Below are 8,270 nucleotides of genomic sequence, written 5' to 3' on the forward strand. Positions count from 1 at the left end.
TAAACCCCTTTATGATAACAAAATCTGTTTGGTTCCCCAAGTTGTTGATGTAAACGGATAGGACTGTACTAAATCATTTTTGCTTTGATATAGCACTATAACACATTGTCAAAATGCTTCAAAGTTCTTCACAGGATTTACTGTTGAAGGCACTGGTTGCATATTTGTTGACGAACATGGCAAATAATTTGCGCACAATATAGTCCGCAAACAGCCATGAAGTGAATGTTCAGTTTTATCTGAGGTATTGTTGGCCATGACAACTACTTTTGCGTAGTGCCATGGAACATAACGTCTACCTCATTTTAAAGTCTAATGACACTTCTAACAATTCATTGTTCCCCAGCGTTGCAGTGGAGTGTTAGGCAAAACTATGAGCTCAAAGTTGCTATGGGACTTGAACTCACATGTGAAAAAAAAAAATGACAGGAAGGATATTAACAAACATTAATATTTGATTTAAATGAATTATTTTTGATATTTCATCTAAGTAATTATAGTATATAATCCTTGCATTTGATATGGTGCCTTATCACATCATTGAGATGTCTCAAAGTGCTTCACAGAATATACTGTTATGCGAATTGATTGTATATTCTTGTGGACGAAACAAGGCAGCCAATTGTGCATAGAATTTTAGGCCATCGGTGCTCTAGTTTATACAATTTATAACTGAATAGCTCTATTTGATGTCATTGAATTGTAAATATTAGCTTTCCCTGTGCATACATCTAGCAAAAAAAATATTCTGGGTTTTCATTGTGTTTAATCCTCCTATTCTAGTGTGTTTTAATTCAAAAAATAAGCACATACTAGACACAATGAAATTGTGTCTAACTAGTACTTATCCAAGGAAAAATAAATTGTTATTGCTTTTATATTACAACACTGGCATCACTTAGAGTGATACTCAGGTGATATCACTGACATTGGAAAGTTGCTCTTTCTGCAACTAGAACTTTGCATTTAAAAATCCCAGCATTTCCAGAATGCTGCTCATTGATTGTATAACATAATATGATTAATTTCCCTCATTACAACAACAACCCTCTCCCCCTCCCACCCTCACTTGATAGCAAAATTGAAAAGGTTATATATATACACACACACAGAACATGTGTATTGATAATACGTGTAATGATCATTCAAATTTGATTTGAACAAAGTTCTTCATTGCTTTTGCATGGTCGGTCAATTAGTAGAGCATTTGGGAAAGGCCTCAAACATGCTTAGAGTTCACACATCCACTAGCCCCGATAGTTTAAACATAAAACAGAAAGCCAGAAAACAACTCAAAATTGAGAATGGATGTCCGATCTTATATCCTGATTATTTGGGATTATTTTATTTACTACAGGTATATTTGTTACCTTTTGAAAATATCTGGCTTGTACAAATGTATAACAATGTTGCACACTTGATGAAATATTGGATTGGATCATTGATCCAATTTTGAAAATTGGGCATATGATTTGAAAGCCAGTACATGCAAAACATGAAAAGCTACAACTATGATAAATTATACTTCATAGAAAAACAATTCATGTTAGTTCATTACCTCCAGGCTCCTAGATCATTTCTTGTTTTACTCATGGAGATGCAGTTGGTGCCCTCAGTAAATTTATAATAGTCTTTTCATTGCTTCCTCAAGCAAGCTTTGTCTGGTCTTCATCATGCTGGGTGGTTTGGAAGTTGAAGCAGCATAATATTGCCTTCATTTGTGGTCATCCCATCAGCAATCAATTCAACTGGCATTAACCCAAGCATTTATAATGTCAATTGTATTTTTTTGCAAATCGGGAATGACTGACCATGCCTTTCTACTTTTTTTTCCAATTGATAAATATAGAGTCAATTGGCAGCTTGCCAGTTACAAAACCATCTTGGAAAAAATGCTGTACACAAAACATTGCTATAAAAGCAATACCACCACAAAACAACTCATAGTTCAGCAGAAACCTGGGGATCTGTGATAACAATGCAAGCTTCAGGGAAATCTTATGAGCCTGCATAACAATTTCAGATGGATCATGAACCTGCACATGTTAAAAACAAGACCAGGGCATCCTTAGCAAAGGAAGACTGCTGGAAAGCTTTTGTAGAAACCTGAGCCAAAGGTATCTGTGTCAATGGTTCAGCAGCTCAAAGCGTAATTATAGCTTCCATGGCAGGCAACTTAGAGAGAGAATCACCTCAAGGTGAGCATCCCATTTCAGCAACTATAAGACTGTGTGAGGCCGAGCTAACGATAAAGGCTTGTGGAGGAATCTAATATTGCATATAATGAGTGAGACCTGAGGGTGATTATTGTCTGCTTGCAATTGGGTTCTGACAAAAACTGGAAACAACTATCTTCTTTCAGGCTAAAACCTTTTTGATTTGTGTTTTATGATTGCTCGGCTTTTCACAGTCAGATTTTTATCTCATGATCGGATACAAAATCATCACATATTTCATACAATTTACAGTGTGGTTAGTAGTTAGCAAAATAAACCAAGTCCAATTGAGCATTTTTTTAACTCTTGTTATTTAATTACTGCATCTTTTCCTACCTTTTTCAGCTTTTAGGCAAAAGGTTATACTGCAGGTTGGCTGCTTCAGTCTCACGAACCCTCAGAGGGGAAAAACCTAGTTCCAAAGGCATCCTCAGCCTTCTCTCAATCGGCCCAAAGTATTGATTGTAAATTTCCAGTTCTGGTTCATATTTTTCTTAAGTTAATGCCTAAGATTGCTAGCATCAACTATTAGTTATTGCTTTAATTGATATCCTGTTCCAAGCCACTTCATACATTTTTAGCAATTGTTCAAGAACTGGAAGCCAATCTTGCCCATTATCAAAATAATGGGCAAGATGTATGAAGTGGCTTGGCAAATAATATTTACCCATGTTATCCTTGGAATCGAACATGACTCAATCAAAATGATATTGCACATGTATTGCATAAATTATATAAATAAATAAATATATAAATAATTATATAAAATTATATAAATAAATTATATAAATATAAATAAAAATATTGCACAAAGTACACAAACAGTCCCCTGCCAATCATTCCACTCTGTTAGCTCACGGGCAGGTCTTATATTTTATAACACCAAGTTAAATAAATCAAATAACAGTTTGGTTATTCAATCTACGACTGTTTGTGGGACACTGCTGTGCGCAATTGGCTGCTGCGTTTCACCTACAAAATATACAATCAATTCACTTTACAATATATCTGAGAAGAGCTTTGAGGTGTCTAGAAGATGTGAAAAGTGCTAATATCAAACGTAAGGATCATTATTATTATTTATTATGAGTTTGTTACTTGGAATCCTGTAGCTCAGGATGTGGAGTCCTGTAGCTCAGTGGTTAGAGCACTCGCTTTGTAAGCAAGGGAACTGGGTTCAATTCCCAGCAGGGTGAAACCTTGGGCAAGTTTCCTTACTCCACACGCCTGATAATAATCCCCCCCAAAAAAACAATAATAAATTGGTAATTTCAATCCACGACTGTTTGTGGAACACTGCTGTGTGCAATTGGCTACCACATTTCACCCACAAATACACAATCAATTCACTTTACAGTATATGCTGTGAAGCACTTTGAGACATCTAGAAAACGTGAAAAGCACTATATCAAATGCAAGAATTATTATTATTATTATTACTTGTGTTTTACATACCCCACTATATTAGAATTTCAGTGTACATCTATGCTTTGCTCCCAATAATTTCACTGTTGCTCAAATAATGTTCAGGCACTTGCAGTTTTGATCTTTTATTCTTTAATATTGCAATATCAACACAGCTATTTACTGATGGTCTGTGCTCAGTGATTTCCTTCAAGCTCATTGAGCCATCAATGGACAGGTGTCTTCCATGATGTTGTGCTGTTGTAGCCAACTGATTAAATAGGATTAAGCCTCTAATCATCCTAGGGTCAGTTCTATATCTTGACCATTCTATAAACAGCTATAAAAGCTAGCTGATTTTGCACAGAAAGCTAGTCTGAGGAGGTCAGGTTTATGAATCAATGCTTTAAGAAACTACTCAGAACTAACTATTGTACAGTTTTGTAGCAAAACAAAACTCAGTGAAACTGTCTTGTTTATGAAGGTGACATATTTGAAATTACACTGATTTACCTACTTAACAACATGATACACATGAACAACAATGAAAGAATATAGATTACGAATAGAGGCTATCAGCCAAGAACCTAATTAAATTCTTACTCAGATTTTCTAATATAATGTCCATAGCATTATCTAGCAACTTATTTGGCTAAAGTATTTAATTTTACTACTGTGTATTTTTCTGCTGTATCAGTTCCACTAATTGGCAAGTTTCTGACCCATGGAAGATTAATTTTCTCTTTTAAATTGTATTCCTGCACTAACAATTAATTATGAATAGAATAATTAGTTCTATATCTTCTCAGTCAGCTAAATATTCAATATAAATGACTACCCTCAAACTCAGTAACTGTCAACCTTAAATTTGTATAGTGGTGTCAAGCAAATGGAACCAATATATTACAAAGATTTGGTTTCATATAGATCATAAATTGGCCTTGCAGTGTCAGTTTGGGAAATCTGAAGAATCACTGTCATGAATAAAGAACTCGATCCTCTATCTCTAAAGAATTTTGCATGTTTCAGCCATTCATGGAGCAATGAAAATTATATTAATTTGCTTTATCCAGAGCATTCCCAACCTCTCAAAGTGTAAGACAAAGAAGAAATTGTACACTGACAAAGACATACAAGTTTAATATAGTAGTAATCTTAGATAAATATAGCATTGATGTACTACTTGTGTGTAATTAAAGACTTTCTGCTGTTCCTTATATAAAAGGGGAGTTAATTATGACTGCTAGTATACTGGTATCCATACATTAGCATAACATAAGAACATAATAATAATAATAATAATCCTAGACGTCTCAAAGCGCTTCACAGAATATGCTGTAAAGTGAATTTACTGTATATTTGTGGGCGAACGCGGCAGCCAATTGTGCACAGCAATGTCCCACAAACAGTCGTAGATTGAAAATGACCAATTTATTATTGTTTTAGGTTTTGGAGGGATTATTATTAGGCGTGTGGAGTAAGGAAACTTGCCCAAGGTTTCGCCCTCTGCCTGGAATTGAACTCAGGTCTCTCGCTTGCAAAGCGAGTGCTCTAACCACTGAGCTACAGGACTCCATAAGAAATGCTAGACGAAAAAAGACCAAGGTCCATCTAGTTCGCCTTCCACCTTCCTGGCGGTCGCATGCAGATATGTCCCAAACTACCTACGTACTATGTCCCATAATATTATTTCCCAAAAGAAAACTATCTAATCTGTGTTTGAAAGAATCAACGTTTCCTGCTTCAACCATCTCCCTGGAGAGCCTGTTCCACAGGTTCACTATTCACTCACTGAAATAGTGCTTGCATAGATTTGTTCTGAAAGTACCCCTCTTCAATCGCAGACCATATCCTCTGGTTATGCTATCCTGGACAAGTTGAAACAGCTTGTCATGATCTATACTGTCTTGCACCTTTAGAATGTTAAAGACAGCAATCATGTTGCCTCTCAAATCTTTTCTTTTCCAGCGTGAACATGCCCAATTTACTTAGTCGCTCCTCATAGTCCAGTCCTTCCATTCCCTCAATCGTTTTGGCTGCCCTCCTCTGTATCTTCTCGATTTCTCCAATATCCTCTTTGTACTGCGTTGACCAGAACTGTATACAGTATTCTAATTATGGTCTCACCGATCATTTATACAATGGCAGGATTACCCTTCTATTGCAGCTTGCTATTGATCTTTTGATACATCCCAAAGTCTGGTTTGCTTTACTCACTGACACAGAGCATTGTTGGGAGAGCTTCAATTTATTGTGAATCAGAATCCCCAGGTCCTTTTCATTTTCCATACATATTATTTTCCTTCCATTCAAATGATAGTCCCTTCCAGGATGTTTTGTTCCCATGTGAGGTACTTTACATTTCTCCACAATGAATTTCATCTGCCACTGATCTGCCCAATTCCCAAGTAAGTTCAAATCCTCCTGTAACCTATCTTGTTCAGCTTTGTGATCTACCACCTTCATTAGCTTGGTGTCATCTACAAACTTAGCCACTGTACTTGCGACTCCTAGTTCCAGAACATTTATAAAAATATTATTAAAAGAGGTCCCAAAACAGACCATTGTGGAACTCCACTGGTAACATTTTTCCAGTCTAATGACATTCCCTGTACCACCACCCTCTGGGTTCTTCCAGTCAACCAATTGCATATCCATTGTAATATATCTCCACTGATACACGCTTTTTTNACTTTCAGTACCAGCCTCTCAAGAGGAACTGTATCAAAGGACTTACATTGGTTATCCCATGGTGCCTCATAATACCTGATACTTGCTTGTTTATTATGCTACTGACATTTATACTGGCTTCTGCCAGGATGAGCTATTCTACATGCACAGATTTCTTTGTGTATGGACAGTCAATCAAATGTTCCCCAAGTCTATTCCTTCCTTCCTTCCTTCCTTCCTTCCTTCCTTCCTTCCTTCCTTCCTTCCTTCCTTCCTTCCTTCCTTCCTTCCTTCCTTCCCTCCCTCCCTCCATTCATTCATTTATTGATTTATCCTGTGCCTGCATCGAAAAAGTATCAGTGGAAAAACTGGAAGGAAAATACTCACCTCCTACTGGCAGGGTTTTAGGAATTGGTAATGTTTGCCTTCCATCACCTCCGGAACATCGCCAGACTACGGCATTACCTCACCCCTCACGCTGCTGAAACTCTGGTTCACGCCTTTGTCACCTCAAGGCTGGACTATGGGAACTCTCTCCTCGCCGGCCTTCCCGCCACCTCCCTCCACAAGCTGCAGGTCATTCAGAACTCTGCAGCTCGTGTACTGTCCCGCACCAGGCTTCGGGACCACATTACTCCCACCCTCGCTCACCTCCACTGGCTCCCCATCCCCCAGAGGATTGATTTCAAGATCCTCATCCTCACCTACAAGGCCATTCACGGCCTTGCTCCCTCCTACCTCTCCAACCTACTATCCCCTACCTACCTGCCCGTACCCTCCGTTCCTCTGGCTCCGGTCTGCTCCACGTCCCCCGCCCCAACCGCCCTACCATCGGTGGTCGGGCCTTCAGCCTCTCAGCCCCTAGGCTCTGGAACTCCATCCCCCAGTGCCTTCGCCTTGCTTCCTCCCTTTCCTCCTTCAAGGCCGGTCTCAAGACCTTTCTCTTCGACCGTGCCTTCAGCTCCCCTCTCGACTCTCTTCCCCCTCCTCGCTCCCTCCCTTCCCTCCCCTCACCCTGACCATTTATCCGCTCCTCGCTCCCTCCCTTCCCTCCCCTCACCCTGACCATTTCCCCCCTCCTCGCTCCCTCCCTTCCCTCCCCTCACCCTGACCATTTCCCCCCTGCTCGGGTCATGACCCAACTGTGCAGCGCCTTGGGACGTCCTCCTGACGTGAAAGGCGCTTTATAAATGGAATCTTGTTGTTGTTGTTGTTTGGTGAATTTGAATGTTTAGATAAAGCTAATGATTGTTGTCATTGAATTTAAAAACAGAATATTGGAAATGCTTTGAAACATTTGTCCCAGAGACAGTGAAACGAATCAACTAGAAGGATTTGTGAGGCTAAAATAAATCATCAATTCTGAATTTATTGTGACACACTTTATCCACACGAGCCTTAGGAGATGTAAACAAAATGCAAAATACTGCAGATGCTGGAAATCTGAAACAAAAACGGAAGTCTCTGGGAACACTCAGCAAGTCAGGCAGTATCTATGGAGAAAGCAAAGCGAGTCAACATTTCGGGTCCATGACTCTCCGTCAGAACTGAACTGATGAAGGGTTGTAGACCCGAAATGTTGACTCACTTTCCTTTCTCTATAGATACTGCCTGACCTGCTGAGTGTTCCCAGTGACTTCTGTTTTTGTCTCAGGAGATGTAAGTTGGCCACTCTCAATATAAGCCATTTATTATTGCAAATGTATATTAAGATATGAGCAAATATGAGCAAATAAAAGGCAGATCAGCATAGACAGGATGAGAGTCCTTCCAGTTTTCTGTTAAGATCTTTGCCCACTTTCGCCAAATTATAAAGTCAACGTTCATATCTTATTTCTAGATAAAAAATAAAGGAGGTCAGGAGTAACTTGAGCAACATGACAATGGAGTCTAACAAATTATATTCAAATAGGGAATTATAAATAATGACTCCTGTTGCTATCCAAATGTGTGTCATATCAAGTCATGAAAGCTCAGTTC

General features: G+C 38.7%; 1 non-coding gene across 1 annotated transcript; it reads left to right on the forward strand.

The window, feature by feature from the left end:
* Positions 1-3,340: 3,340 nt before the first annotated feature.
* On the forward strand, positions 3,341-3,412 carry trnat-ugu. Its single transcript has one exon. It is a non-coding gene; the product is annotated as a tRNA-Thr (tRNA).
* Positions 3,413-8,270: the final 4,858 nt, after the last annotated feature.

The sequence above is a fragment of the Callorhinchus milii genome, unplaced genomic scaffold, assembly GCF_018977255.1.
Source record: "Callorhinchus milii isolate IMCB2004 unplaced genomic scaffold, IMCB_Cmil_1.0 Scaffold4, whole genome shotgun sequence".
NCBI classification, from domain to species: Eukaryota; Metazoa; Chordata; class Chondrichthyes; order Chimaeriformes; family Callorhinchidae; genus Callorhinchus; species Callorhinchus milii.